This window comes from Puma concolor, chromosome E1 (genome assembly GCF_028749965.1).
Source record: "Puma concolor isolate L17-30 chromosome E1, mPumCon1.1.hap2, whole genome shotgun sequence".
Lineage (NCBI taxonomy): Eukaryota > Metazoa > Chordata > Mammalia > Carnivora > Felidae > Puma > Puma concolor.
The window spans coordinates 10,931,169-10,946,700 of record NC_141680.1 but is presented as its reverse complement, the minus strand read 5'-3'; the positions used below and the strand labels follow the sequence as shown (position 1 = coordinate 10,946,700).

Here is a 15,532-nt window from a genome sequence, read left to right as displayed (position 1 = left end):
ATGTAGTTTGAAATTTGGCTAGTCCAAATTGAGATGTGCTCTAAGTGTAAAATATGTATCATATTTCAAAGACTTAGTAGGGGAAAAATACTAGAAAGTATGTCATTGATAATGTTTTCTATTGATGACATATCAAAATGGTAGTATTTTAGAATATTGGGTTGAATAAAATATATTATTAAAATTAAAAAAAAAACACAAATACATCCACATCTAATCGTCAGGACATTAGCACATGAATACGTCACCCTACATGGCAAAAGGGACTTTGTAGGTACGATTAAGAATCTTGAGAAGGGGAGATTATGCTGGAGTATCTGGATGGAGACACATCCCGGTAGGAGATACCATCACCCAAGCAAGGAGAATGGAGTGACGTGAGGAAGGGGCCCCAAACCATGCGATGCAGAGGCCTCTTGCATCTGGAAAAGACAAGGACACCGATTCTCTCCTGGAAGCTCCAAGAGGAATGCAGCCCTGGTAACACCTTGATTTTGGACGTCAGACCTCCAGAGAAGGATGATGATAAATTTGTGTTAATATGTGATAATAGCAACAAGAAAACTAACGTACACAGAAGTATTTAGGAATAATAGTCTTTTCTCGAAGGATGAAAGGAATGTTTGCCCGTGAAAGAATAAAAGAGAAAATGACTCAAATCGAACACAGGCATTTTAGTTGAGTGGTTGTTAAACTTGGCTTTATGCTTGTTTAAAAATACAGATGCTTCTTACGTATCCGATTGATTTAGGCTCAGGTTGTGATCTCGTGGTTTCGTGAGTTCGAGCCCCAAGTCGGGCGTGGTGCTGGCAGCACAGAGCCTGCTTGGGATTCTCTCTCCCCCTCTCTCTGCCCCTCCCCTGCTCACACACACGCACTCTCTCTCTCAAAATAAATAAGCATTAAAAAAAATATACAGAGGCTTGGGAGCTCCATTCGGAAATGCTGCCTTGTTAGGCCTGGGATTGGACTGAGTTATCTTTTTTTTTTTTTTTTCTTTTCTTTTAAATGCTTCCCAGGGTGTTTTGGGTTTAGGATGGTCCTATTCCACTTCTTTTCTCCAAAAATGCAGGGGAAACAGCTACAAATTCAGATCTACAAAATGAACACTAAAGACTGAACATACGTGTGGGTAAAGTGGGAGAGAAGATGCAAAGGGAAGCATCTGAGTGCGTATTTCCAAGAGGAGAGTGGCATCCTGAAAGCACGACCCAAACTCCTCCCTTAAAAGAAAGGCGACAAGTTGCACAGGCTGCGGCAGGACTCCCTCTGGACTCTGCACCTGAGCAGGGAACAAAGGGAAGCAGGGACAAATGTGACTCACACTGTCAATCCGGAGATAGAAGACACATATGCAGGGAACTATAATTCAGAAGAAAGGAGTGATTGTTCTTTACTATTGTCTGGGTGAGAAGCAAAGCCTAAAAAGAAACATTAAAACAGGAAGTCTGCAAGGAATTAAGGCGGGGTTCTCTTACACAGAGGTGAAGGCATGTGTTGTTGCATGTTGGAATGCATTTAGACATGACTTAGTATCTGTATGTGGCCATGCCCTATGACCCAGCAGTTTGGGGAGTTCCTTCAATCACTACCTCTGAAGGATGAGTGTCCTTAATTTTGTAATTATCAATTGCCTGTTAGTGATTATGCGAGGAGGTAAAGGAAGGAGATGCAATGAGGGGGGCACATAGAAAGCATCAAAGATACTGATTCTGTTCCATGTCTTAAGATGAGTGGTGTAGAGGGGCACCTGGGTGGCTCAGTCAGGTAAGCGTCCGGCTTCGGCTCAGGTCATGATCTCGCAGTTGGTGAGTTCGGGCCCCGCGTCGTGCCCTGTGCTGACAGCTGGGAGCCTGGAGCTGCTTCGGATTCTGCGACTCCCGGTCTCTCTGCCCCTCCCCCATTCACGCTGTGCCTCTCCCTCAAAAACAAGCATTAACAATTTTTTTTTAATAAAAAAGTCTTTTCCTCAATAAAGAAAAATCTTGAAGTGACAACCTTAAATTTACAGCTTAAGAAACCAGAAAAAGAGTAAAGCAAACATAAACCGGTCAGGAGGGAAATGGCGAAGATTTGAACAGACAGAATAGACCATAGAGAAATCAATGAAATCAAAAGCCCGTTCTTTGAAAAGACCAACAAAATTGACAAACCATTAGCTGGAATTACTTAAAATAAATAACATTCAGAATGAAAGTGGGGACGTGACTACCAATTCTACAGAAATAAAACGTATAAGAGTACTGTGAACATCTGTATGCCCACAAATTGGATAGGCTAGATGAGATGGACCGATTGCTAATAACACTAAAAATAGAAAAAATTAGAAAATCCATAGATGATAACTAGTAAGGAGATTAAATCAATCAAAAAAAACAAAAAAACAAAAAAACAAAAAAACCTCCCAACAAAGAACCTGATGGTCTCACTGGTGAATTCCACCAAACATTTAAAGGACAACTTATGCCGGGGTACCTGGCCGGCTCAGTCTGTAGAGCATGCAACTCTTGATCTCAGGGTTGTGAGTTCAAGTCTCCTGTTGGGCATGGAGCCTACTGAAAATAATAATTTTTTTAAAAAAGCTTTAAAGAAAAACTTGCACCATCCTGCTCAAACTCTTAAAGAGCTGAAGAGGAGGGAACGCATCCTAACTCATTCTACGAGGCCAGCGTTGTCCTAATACCAAAGCCAGACAAAGATACTGTAAGAAAAAAAACAAACAAACTACAGACCAAAATATCTCTAATAAACATTGATGTAAAAATCCTCAACAAAATACTAGCAAACTGAATTCAGCAGTATATTTAAAGTATTACACAAAATGCCCAAATGGAGTTTATTCCTGGAATGCAAGAATGGTTCAACATTCGAAAATCACTCTGTGTAATATGGCACATTAACAGAATAAAGGACTAAAAACACATGATCATCTCAATGGATACAGAGTAAACATCTGACCAATTCAATCCCCTTTCAACACAATAAGAGTCATATATTATAAAAACCCACAGTGAACATGCTCAATGACAAAAGACTGAAAGCTTTTCCTCCAACATCAGGAACAAGGCAAGGATGCCCACTCTCTCCACTTCTATTCAATGTAATACTAGCCAGAGAAATTGGGCACGAAAAAGAAACAAGAGCATTCAAATGGGAAAGGAAGAAGTAAAACCACAAATGACATGATCTTATATGTTGAAAATCCTTAAGAATACACACACAAACTTAGAATACATGAATTCAGCAAAGTAATAAGATACAAAATCAACACACAAAAATCTATTGCATTTCTATATACTAACGATGCACAATCCCAAAAGGAAATTAAGAAGACAATTCCATTTACAACAGCATCAAAAAGAATACAATATTTAGGTATAAACTTAACCAAGAAGGCAAAAAGATTTGTACACTGAAAACTACAGAACATTGCTGAAAGAAATGAAAGCAGACGTACAAGAATGGAAAGATAACTCATGTTCATGAATTGAAAAACAATATCGTCGAGGTGTGAATACATTTATATTGAAATACCACAATATAGTAGCCAGAGGCTACCATATAAGACACATAGCTGTAATATATCATGTCTCTTTTTTTTTCATGAGAAGGAAAAAGTCCCTGGCAAAGAAGCCCTTTCAGGAGAATTTACCCAATACAAAAATATTTAAAAGAAACCAGGGGCGCCTTGGTGACTCAGTGGTCAAGCCACGGACTCTGAATTTCGGCTCAGGTAATGATCTCCTGGTTGATGGGACCGACCCCCGCCCCCTCGCTTCCAAGGAGCTCAGCACTGCTTTCTGGGGTTATCTCTCTCTCTCTCTCTCTCTCTCTCTCTGCCCCTCCCCCGCTCACATACACACTCTCTCTCTCAAAATAAACTTAAAAAAACAAAAGTTAAAAAAAGTAACCAGCACAAGATCTACACAAAGAAACTATGAGTAAAAACAAAGTTTGTCTAGCTCACGAAAACAAGATGTCAGAGGGAATGAAAACTATGATCAAAACTTGTCATCAAAATATTTAACTTAACGGAGCCATCCCCTTTGTAAATAGGAGGCACACGCACAGATCCCACAGCTCAGGCAGAAGGCAAGACAACAGAAGGTGAAATAAACATGGGGTGCACAGAAACAAAGAAAGAAGCACAAAACTCTGAAAATGGCTTCCCGCGAGAGAAAGAAATGGACTGGGGGGGTCTGGGGTGCTGTTTTAATACAGGATTCTAGAACTATTTAGCCTTTAATTTAAACTCTGTGGATGTAAAAACAAATCTATCCCCTTCCCCACCCCCTACCCCCTCCAGCACGCAATGCTTACTTGTCCGCCGCTCATACTCCTAGCCTGGGAGAGCCCCCGCCCGGGCAGGTTGCCTGCTCCTTCCTAGGAAAACACTACAAGGTCTTGCTTGAACGAGTCCCTCTTGCTCCCGGTGTCTTATCCCACCTCTGCTGCCTGGGCCCACGCAACATCCGGCTCCACCTGCACGTCTGCTCCCTTAGATCTCAATCCCTGGTTCTCCAGTTGCTGCTGCCTCTTCCGGGGGTTGCAGACCCTGGCACCACAGCCCACGTGTCCTGGACCCCCAGGCTGGCCCTCCCAGGCCTGGCCCCCACCTGGGCCCCCATGTGTCCCGGTTTCAGTTCATAACAACTTCGCTATCATTCTCGATCACCTTATTTGCAGGAGCGTGGGTTGGGGGAGCAGGGCTGCGGTGGCTCCCGCAGCTCTTGAGTGTTGTTTACTGTCGCCACGGAAACCTCCCCGCAAGCCCTGGGCGGGGCTTAGGAAGGGGCGTGGTCAGAGCCCAGCGAGGCAGAGGCGGAGGTCCCCTCGGATTCGGGAATTCTAGCCGGCGTCCGGGTTCCGACTCAACCCGCGCCCTGGGCGTCGGGGAAGCAGCCCCGGGACAGGCAGCTTGGCGCTGGTACAGGGGGTTCGAGGAGTTTTCCTCTTCCCGCGGTGGCGTAAAGACGGGCCGGGGACCGACATCGGATTCTGAACGGATGGAGGACGTGTGGGATGATGGGATGAGAGGAAGGAGGCCGCTGAAAAGTACCAGGACTCAGGAGGAGGAATTTCGTGAAGGACTTCCGGGGGTGGGGTCACGTGGCGAGGTGACCCCCCCCCCCCTCGACGTCACAGACGCCCATTGTGACGCGCGTGGAACCTCAGCCGCCGATTGGCTCGGCGGGCGCGGGATGGGGCTAAAAGCCCAGGCGCAGGTCCAACCCTGGGCTTAAGGGGGCGGGCAGAGAGGCGGTCGGTGTCTCGGCTCCCGACGGTAGGACCCAGCTCTCTAGGCCCTCCGCACCCGCTCTGTTGAGCTGGCATCGTTGGTCTGTCGCGCCTCCGGGGACTCGGGCCCAACCTCAGACCTCGGATTTACTTGCCCCATCCTCGGCCATCACCCATCCGGACTCGACTCCCGGGCCCACCACTGCCTCCGCTCCAAGCCCCCAGCCTCGCTCGTGCAGCACCTGTTGCTTCCCTCCCTCGTGGCCGTGCCCCCATGCCACACGATGTCTTCGGGCGAAGGCACAGAAGTCCTCGGTGCAGGCCACTGGCCAGCTGGACAACTCTAGAGCCTCTAGAACAAATTTGGTCTGAAACCCATTTAATCTTTGGAAACATCTATCGAAGAAACTGAGTTGAGGGTATAAGAACGAAAATAAGGGTCATGCCCTATAGAGGAAAATCAAAATAGGGAACGAGGAACTAGGTCTTGAGAGTGGCTACAAGTGTTCATAGAGCAGACAGGTTGCCTTTTTGAGCCCGTGCTGGCTAAGAAACATCAGAACCTCAAAGCAGTGCTTAGAAAGGTGTGGAGAGTACAGGTCCGTCTCTTAAGGAACCCGTGGATTGCTTGGCTAATTGTTATCCTGGGGGAGATGGGGAACCTAAGTCCTGGGCCAGAATTTCTTGAAATGTTTTGGGAGTCTCTATTACTATATTATTCTCGGGAAAATGTCCCTTCAGAAAGAGAAGATATCAATGGACCGGACAACGGATTAAATGTTCAAAACCATCTCCATAAAAATGCAAGCGGCTTGGGTCACCTGGGTGGCTCAGTCGGTTAAGCGGCCGATTTCGGCTCCGGTCATGATCTCGCGGTCAGTGAGTTCCAGCCCCGCGTGTCCGAGCCTTGCGTCGGGCTCTGTGCTGACAGCGCAGAGCCTGGAGCCTGTTTCAGATTCTGTCTCCCTCTCTCTGACCCTCCCCCGTTCGTGCTCTGTCTCTGTCTCAAAAATAAACGTTAAAAAAAATTTTTTAACGCAAGAGGCTTTATAATACTGTCAAAATATGAATGGAAGCCCAAAGCAGAAAACCTCTTAGGGGGGAACAGAGGGGGACCAGCAGAAGGCTCTTTAAAGGAAGTTGTCGCATATACGACAAAACAAGAAAAAATGATAAAGACCACCAAAGAAGGTAAAGTTGTACAACAGAAGAATTCAAGAGCAGATTCGTTGTAAAGGTGAAGCCAAGTAAAATATCAAATAGCTACTATAGCACCAGAGACATAGTAGGCCCTCAGGAAAAGTAACTGATAACATACGAGGTGAGTTTCCAGACCACTCAGAGTAGGTTTATGAAACATTTTGTGGTGACGATTCCCCAATATGTGGTGACATATCCATCCAATAACACAGGAAGTTTACACTGTGGATATTCGGAGCCTGCAACTGAAGTGACTTGACCGGAGTCCGTTAGAGCCTACTCAGAGAACGAGAACAATATGTATTAGAGAAAACCAATCTGAGAATGTAAAGTGGGAAAAGGGGCCAGGACCATAGCTGTCTTCTGGCTTAGATGATGCCACAGTAAGTATTAACAGCAAGCTCAGCTCCTGCTCATGCTTACAGAGAACCCAGAGCTAAGTTAAATTACATCTCCTTCCATGCTGGTCAGCTCTGTACGCACCCAAGTTCTCCATTCTGACACGTCTGTGGAAGCCTAGTAGTCACGCTTAATATTAGGAACCAAACACTTCTGTCTGGAATCTCTTGGTAGAGCATTGCTTTGCTGAATCCTTAACAACAACCCCTTTGAGATGAGTTCTCCTGCTCCCAGTTTAGAGCTGAGGTCTCTATGGCAAAGCAAAGTTGGGTGACCTGTCCGACGTCACACAGTTGGCAGGTGGCAAGGACAGCAGGACTGGAACCTCTGTCCTGACCCCCAGCCACCTTCGTATACTTGCTCACTCCTTGGTCGAGTGGATCTCCTCACAGTGACCCTGGTCTTTGTCTGTGTCACTGAAGACATTTCAACTCCACCATTAAATTCTGATAATAGGAACAAGTCTCTCCTTTTTACAGTCACAAACTATACCCCATATTAGAAGAGCTCTGTTGTGGGGCGCCTGGGTGGCGCAGTCGGTTAAGCGTCCGACTTCAACCAGGTCGCGATCTCATGGTCCGTGAGTTCGAGCCCCGCGTCGGGCTCTGGGCTGATGGCTCAGAGCCTGGAGCCTGTTTCCGATTCTGTGTCTCCCTCTCTCTCTGCCCCTCGCCCGTTCATGCTCTGTCTCTCTCTGTCCCAAAAATAAATAAACGTTGAAAAAAAAATTAAAAAAAAAAAAAAAAAAAAAAAAAAAAAGAAGAGCTCTGTTGTAGTCCGAAAAAGACAGCGTCTTCATCTTGCCGTTGACGGAACGACAGGGCCGTGCCTGCCAGTGAGGCCGATCTCTGCGCGTAGCCCCTACTCACTAAGCCTCAGTTTCCGTCAGATGCATTTGGTCAGCATTTTTTTTTTTTTAACATTTTACTTATTTTTGAGAGAGCACACGCGGGAGAGGGGCAGAGAGAGGGGGACAGAGGATCTGGAGTGGGCTCTGCATAGACAATAGCAAGCCAGGTGTGGGGCTTGAACTTACAAACTGTGAGATCATGGCCTGAACCAAAGTCAGACACGCAACCGACTGAGCCACTCAGGTGCACCTGGTGAGCATCAGTAAGCAGGGCCTTTGGGTTTAGTAAAATGAGGCTGGAAAACATCTCCAGAGACAAGTGCAGCCCACATGGTCACATGGGGCAAAGACAAACTGAGAAAGTCACGTTTATTGTCACATAGGGACTAGCTAGACAGCACCCACAGCTGATACGCCAACAGACATAAACCTTCCAGCTTCCGGAATTCCATTTCTCCAATGTAAAGGGTATCCATGCTGCCCCAGTCCCCTCTGGCCATGAAAAAATGTGGCAAACTTTTAATGAAACCATTGAAAAATATTGAAGCCCAGGGGCGCCTGGCTGGCTCGGACAGTACAGCATGCGACGCTTGATCTCAGGGTCGTGAGTTTAAGTCCCATGAAGGGCACAGAGCTTACTTAAAAAAAAAAAAAAAAATCAAGACCTGACTAGTGAGCCAAATTTCCCTGGTGTCACCTGAACCACCTCCTCGTCCGACTCGATTTTGACTCAGGTCGTGATCTCACGGGTTCACGAGTTTGAGCCCTGCGTCCAGCTCTGGGCTCATACTGTGAACCCTGCTTGGGATTCTGTCTCCCTCTCTGCTCCTCCCCCGCTCGTTTTCTCTCTCTCAAAATAAAAGAAAAAAAAAGAGAATGAAAATCTGGCATAAAAGAAAATTACCACGAAAATTGAAATGCCTTAAAAAAATGCCTAAAGTAAAAAAAAAAAAAAAAAAAAAAAAAAAGCCTAAAGTTCCCCCCTCCATCCCCCTGCCCCAAATCTGCAGTGTTTTTGCCTCTCAGCAGCCACCGGACTCAAGTTCCATCTCCCATCACTGATTTAGGAGTGGCCTTTACTTACTGTCAGTTAATCAGGAGGCTAAGGTCCTGGATTACGCCACCCTGGCTCCCAGTGAAAATTTAAATGTTCTACCAGTTTCCAGGGTGTTTTTCCTTCGGAAGAGTGGAGAAGCAAGCAGACAGCCTCCAGCTGTTAGCTTTTGGCCGCTACAGTTTGCACTCCTCCCGGAGTGGCCCTGACCCGTGACCCGGGGTTCCTCCGCCAGGCAGTTTTTGTCCTGAGCCACCCCACAGGTTGGCAGGTCTATATCGCCACCTGACAGCTCCCCCCACCCTCCTCCGGGTCGGCTTCCTCCCGTTTCCTTTCACAGGTGTCACCCCCAAGAACCCAGCCTGCGATGAGGCTGTTCCCCAGAGCTGCGTTACAGAGAGGACACCCACTCCACAGAGTATTACCCTTCTCTCAGTGTTCAGGTCCCGGTTGGCATTTGCTGGAAAAGGAATGTGTAGATCAGAAAGATCTAGGATGCCTTTGATGGGCTTTGGAGAGTTGAAATGTTTTCAGCCCTTTGGAAAATAGAAGCCAAGTAAAAAGTTTTTCTAAGAGCAATTGCCTGGGTCTGAGATGATGCCACATGAAGCAGAGACGGAGAAGCCAAAGTTAACATGTTTTTCTCAGGGGTGAGGCAGCCCTTGCTATAATTTCTGCAGCCTTCCTTCTCCATAGCAGTTATTTCTAGAGTTCTCGCTGCCACATCCTTTTAGTCAAGTGTCCCTGTGTATTCACTCACTCCAGGGCCAGCTTCCCTGCCTCCTTTGTAAATCCAGGCTGAACTTGAACAAGAGAGCAGTCAAGATGGCTCCTGGTGCTTCATTATTACAAACACAGTTCTGATGAGAACAATCTTGAAGGTCCATCATTGCATTCACCCTTAACTTCATTTTATTTTTTTAATGTTCATTTATTTTTTGAGAGAGAGCAGGGGAGGGGCAGAGAGAGAGGGACAGAGAATCCTAAGCAGGCTCTGTACTGTCAGCACAGAGCCGGATGTGAGGCTCGATGTCAGGAACCAAGAGATCATGACCTGAGCCAAAATCAAAAGTCAGACACTTTACTGACTACTGTTTCTTTTAGTGCATATTCTCTAGAAGAAGAAATGCCTGGACAGAAGCATTTGCTACATTACAACCCAAATAGCTAGTATCAGTTTACATTCTGTTCCAGTATTTCGTGAATTCTAAATATTCACCGTTTTCCCCACATCTTGCTAATGTTGGCGATTACCTTCTTTTTGTGTTTAACTGGACAATGACTGTTGCGTAATTTTGAAATTTTCTGTATTTTTAAACAGAAGTTTTGTGTGTGTGTGTGTGCGTGTGTGTGTGTGCGTGTGTGTGTGTGTTTTAATAGGGTTTGGTTCTAAGGTAAAAAAAGAAAAAACAGTTCTGTGTGATTTCTGGGCAGTCACAGAATTTCAGTGAGCTGCAGGCTGGGATGATGGTGAGGCAAGTGAGGCATCCCCCACCCCCCCCACCCCCGCCCATGCAAAATACAAGTGTGGGTGGCTCCAAAAAAACTCAGCAGTCAAGATAAATTTAAGAATAATGCAATATAGGGGCGCCTGGGTGGCTCAGTCGGTTGGGCGACTGACTTCGGCTCAGGTCACGATCTCGCGGTCCGTGAGTTCGAGCCCTGCGTCGGGCTCTGGGCTGACAGCTCAGAGCCTGGAGCCTGTTTCGGATTCTGTGTCTCCCTCTCTCTGACCCTCCCCCGTTCATGCTCTGTCTCTCTCTGTCCCAAAAATAAATAAACGTTAAAAAAAAATAAAAAAAAAAAGAATAATGCAATATATAAAATCTAATGCAAAAAACGCAAGATACACAAAGTATCAAAATTGTACACAAGAGGCTTCAGCCCTGCACATCAGCATAACTGCCTCACTCCCATCACTTTAGTTGGCCCTGGCAAGCAGGCGTCTAACTTTTAAAAGGACCCTTTAATTATATCTGCCCAAATCTCTTTAGTCCCTTCGTCTGATTGCATTACCACACTGTAGTTTAGAAAAACTTGCCGTTGGTTCCACATCCTGGTCCCCAGGAGGGCGGGGACACGACAGGTGTATCCAAAAATCTGAGCAGGGTGATTCCAGAGTGTCTCTGGTCTTGCCTTGGGTGTGAAGCATTTCTTCCAGTAGATTCTGGACTCTTGGCCTCGGTGGAAAAGGCACTGGCTTCTCCTCTCAGTGACTTTGCCTTGTGGCCAAGGCCAAGCTGTTTCCACCACTCCCTAGCTGACATTCCTTCCCAGTTACAATTCACCCCGGGGCCATCAAAAGCAATAAGGAAGTGACTCCCGTCTGGATATCTGTAGATGTAATCAGTAACCTGGGGCTGACTCGTGCCTGGCCCTGGCGACATCGATAGAACCTTCTGGTCTCTGCTTCTCTGACACCCTTGGCAGGCTGCCTCAGGACTCAATGTTAAAATGCCCACTATGCTCACACCTGGCCACAAGCACATGCCAAGACTCCTATCCCATTTGACATGGAGAACCTCTGGGGGGGGGGGGGGGGGTCTTAGCTGAATAACCAGGATGGTGAGATGCCCTTCACCCCCACTGGCTTCACTGAGAGCCCCAGACACCGTTCCTCTTTCCCTCCTATAGTGAGGCCCATTCCAGGTCGTTCCTTCTCTGAAAAACACCAGGCCCTGTGGGTGTCATATTTAGAATTGATTGATGTTTCATGTTCCTAGACAAGGATAGTGGTGTATATTACTAATGGCTTTTTTTTTTTTTTAATTTCAAGAGCTTACTCACTTAATAGTCTTATTTTTCTTAATAAAGGGGGGAAAAAGTACTGTCCAAAAGCAGGGACTTAAGACTCCCAAGAGGTGGACCATGAGCCCCTTAAAATCATGGTAGGAGAAAACATTAACTAAAATACGCGGACAAGATGACGACAAGCGAGGAAACTGACAAACTGTTATGTGCCATAAAATCCCATCTCAAAAATGAATCTGAAGTGACCGGAAGGGGGATGCTGATGTTCCCTGTCTCGATCCGGGCGCCAGACAAGCAAGGATTTACACTGCGTGCAAACGTGCGGCTACTTTTCGCTCTGCGTTCCATTCATCGAGTCAAAGGTCAAAAACATACTGGGGATCACACACAGCCGGTAAAACTCTGCAAAAAGAAATGCACACGAGCGTCAGCAGTGGCGGTCTCTGGATGGCGGCGTTTTCAGCGGCTCTGATGCTCTCTTCCAGATACTGTGCTGACCCTCCTCAAAGAAGATGTTTCCTTTTACAGTTCACAGGACAGTCCCGGCTTGGGGGTGGGGGGGCGCCCCGTCTTCCTTCCCCCGCCCCGGCCCCGCCGGGTCGCGGCCACCGGGAGCAGCGTCCTCGAACCCGCGCCGCGGCGGCCGCCGCCATTTTCCGCGCGGCGGCCGGAGGGCCTGGCGAGTCCGCCCCGCGGAATTCGGGAGCCGCTCCCGCCCCCACCCCGGCCGCCTCCGATCTCCCCCTCCACACCCCCCGCCGCCCCGCCGCCCCCCGCCCGGCCCCCACGGCCGCGTCCCCGCCGCCGCGGCGCCCGGCCCGGGCTCGGAAGCCGCCGAGCGCCGGCTTCCCGGAAGCCGAGGAGCGGGCCGCTCGAGCTCCTCCCCTCGGACGCGCGCCGGGGGGACCGCGTCTCGGAGCCTAGGTGTTCCCAGCCGCGGGACCGTGCCGGCGCGGCGAGGTCTTTAGCGACGCAGAGTCGTCTGCTCGCTGTGACCTCGTGGCGCAATGGTAGCGCGTCTGACTCCAGATCAGAAGGTTGCGTGTTCAAGTCACGTCGGGGTCACGGTCGCCTTTTTTCCCTCGCCAACCACGGAGGGCCGCAGGAAGCGCCGCAAAAGCCGTGAAGGGAGAAATCCGGCCTCCGGCGAGCGCTGTCACACTGCCAACGGGCGGAAAACCCCGCTGCTCTTTTTCCTCGCATCGCGAATACGGGGTTTATAAATGCGACTGCGAGAGGCAGAGGTTCCTTGCGGCGGCCGACAGGAGGCGCGGCGACAAGCTCCGAGTGACCTCCCCTGCGCCCTGGCGGCCGCCCTGCCACCCCCGCCTCCGTTGGTCGCGGGCGCCCGGGGTTACCAACCCCCATCCTCCACCCACCCCACCCTCGCCTCTGCAAAGCCGCGTCTCCTCCCCCTCCCCCTCCCCCTCCCCAACGCGCTTGGGCCCCCTGGGAACGCCACCTGCCGGAAGATTGAATTCACACCTGCAGGGGCCTCTCGTCCAGAAAGGGGGCCCTTGTCCCAAGGTCTGGTGCCTTCTGCAGGTGTCTCCTTGCGTGTCCTGACCGGCTCTTTCCGCCGCAAATGTTCCCCACGCTCAGAAGCTCGGTGGATCTGGCTATAGCCGTAAGGCCTGGGTATTCACCTCGATACGGTTTGTTAATAGTTACAAACAAAACAAAAACAAAAGAGTGTTACCTGTCCACCAGTAAAGGGATGCATAGAGGGAAAAAAAAAAGCAGTTGCCTAAATATTTCAACACATACTGTATATGTTAATGATGCTATGTATCCTTGTTAAAATGTGGATGGGAATTATTCACACCGACTGGAGGAGAGTGGTTACTTCTGGGGAATGAGGAGGTAGGAGGGATGGAGGACAGTCTTACTTTTCTTTCTTCTTTTTTCTTTTTTAACAAGCATACCCAAACGTTAACATTAATTAAATCTGGTTGGAGAGTACATGGAGTCTAATAGCAAACCTGGGTTTCGGTCGGAATTCACTCTGCCTGCAGAGACCCAAACGTGCAAGTCAAAACATTAGTTTATAATTTCCTGGGTTACTAGGACCCACAGCAAGCTGGCAGGGGTATATTCTCTCTGAAAGAAATACATTCTCAAACCAGGCCTTCTACTTTTCGCACACGTAAAGTGCCAGTCCAAATACACTCGCATTTTATTTTAAATAAATCAAAAGAGAAGTCCTTCTGCGTAAGAACCAGCAAAATCAGATCCACAGACTTCGGATATGGGGATTCTCAGATACAGAATGCACGATGGGTGGGTTTAATCTTTTGAAAACGAAAGGACTAGGGCGCCTGGGTGGCTCGGTTGGTTGAGTGTCCAACTCTTGATTTCAGTTCAGGTTATGATCCCAGGATTGAGGGATCGAGACCCGTGTTGAGTGTGGAGCATGCTTGAGGTTCAGTCTCTCTCGCTCTGCCCCTCTCCTGCACTAACATGCTCTCTCTCTAACATATAAACAAACAAACAAATAAGTAAAGCAAAAGAGTGGCCTAAGAAATTAACAAGAGACAATAAAAACGATTTGGTATGTTTCAAATACCAAAAAAGAAAATTCCAGAAATGAAAGAGTGAATATTCGATTTTAGAAATACATGGGTGTGTTATCTAGCAGATTAGACAGAGCTAAAAAATAAGAATGAAATAAAATATTTTGGCGGTTCAAAATACGTTTGTAAATCTTGACATTCCCTTCAAAAGGTGATGCCTAATTCTCTTCTCCTTGAGTATGGGCTGAACTTAATGCCCTTCATCTAACAAGTAGGAAAAAAGTAGACGTTACGGTGTGTGAGTTTGGGCACTTGGTCATAAAAGAACTGTGGTTTCTTGCCTCTCTCTGGATCCCTTGCTCTGGGAAAGCCAGTTGGCCAGTTGCCAGGTTGCAAGAACCCTCATGATGTGCTACAGAGAGGTTCACTTGATGAAGAGTTGAAGTCTCCAGCCAATAGCCTCATGAGTAATCCCCAGTCAAGTTCTCGATGAGTGCGCCCCAGCCAGCATTTCAGGTCTACTTTTACGCGAGACCCTGAATCAGAACCAAGCAGCTAAGCCACACTCGAATTTCTGACCCTCAGAAACTATGTGAGATAGGGGCGCCTGGGTGGCTCAGTCGATTGAGGGCCCGACTTCAGCTCAGGTCATGATCTCACAGCTTATGGGTTCGGGCCCCGCGTCAGGCTCTGTGCTGATGGCTCAGAGCCTGGAGCCTGCTTTGGATTCTGTGTCTCCCTCTCTCTCTGCCCCTCCCCTGCTCATGCTCTGTCTCTCTCTGTCTCAGAAATAAATTAAAACATTTAAAAAAATTAAAAAAAAAAAACTATGTGAGATAATAAATGTTAAGATGCCAAGTCTTGGGGTTAATTTCCCGTATAGCAATGGATAACGACTACAAAGGCAGAATTAAAGAAATTACACCGAAGGCAAACAGAAAAAGATACAAAAGATGGGGGGGGGGGGGGAATAAAGCGATATTGAGGATAGAATGAAAATGTCTAATCTCAGCCTAAATGGAGTTCCCTGAGGGACATAAAGAGACGGTAGGGGAGCGGTAGTATTTGGAGGAATGGTAGCTACTAACTTTTCAGAATTGATACGAGACATGAGTCCTCACTCTCAAGAAGCACTATGCCTCCTAAGCATGATAAGGAAAAAAAATCCATGCCTGCATACAAAATAAGGAAACTGCCCAATATCGAGAGGAAAGATTTTTTTAAAAACAACCAGGGGATTAAAAAAAAACAATTACCGGGGCGCCTGGGTGGCCCAGTCGGTTAAGTGGCCGACTTCGGCTCAGGTCATGATCTCGCGGTCCGTGAGTTCGAGCCCCGCGTCGGGCTCTGTGCTGACAGCTCGGAGCCTGGAGCCTGTTTCAGATTCTGTGTCTCCCTCTCTCTCTCTGACCCTCCCCCATTCATGCTCTGTCTCTCTCTGTCTCAAAAATAAATAAACGTTAAAAAAAAATTTTTTTTTTTTTAAAAACCAATTACCTACAAGAAAAAAGTAAGAGCTGGACTGAA

General features: G+C 47.6%; 1 long non-coding RNA gene and 1 other non-coding gene across 5 annotated transcripts in view; one reads left to right on the top strand and one right to left on the bottom strand.

Annotated features, from left to right (window-relative positions):
- Positions 1 to 5,113, bottom strand: part of LOC147574068 (uncharacterized) — a 69,877-nt gene extending 64,764 nt beyond the window's left edge. For 2 of the 4 annotated variants that reach the window (XR_015243893.1, XR_015243894.1), the window contains exon 1: positions 4,321 to 5,113. This is a non-coding gene — a long non-coding RNA (uncharacterized LOC147574068). The remainder of the gene's footprint in view (positions 1 to 4,320) is intronic. The other 2 variants (XR_015243896.1, XR_015243895.1) reach the window with 1 other exon arrangement.
- A 7,372-nt stretch (positions 5,114 to 12,485) lies between these two features.
- On the top strand, positions 12,486 to 12,557 carry TRNAW-CCA (transfer RNA tryptophan (anticodon CCA)). The gene has a single exon. It is a non-coding gene; the product is annotated as a tRNA-Trp (tRNA).
- Positions 12,558 to 15,532: the final 2,975 nt, after the last annotated feature.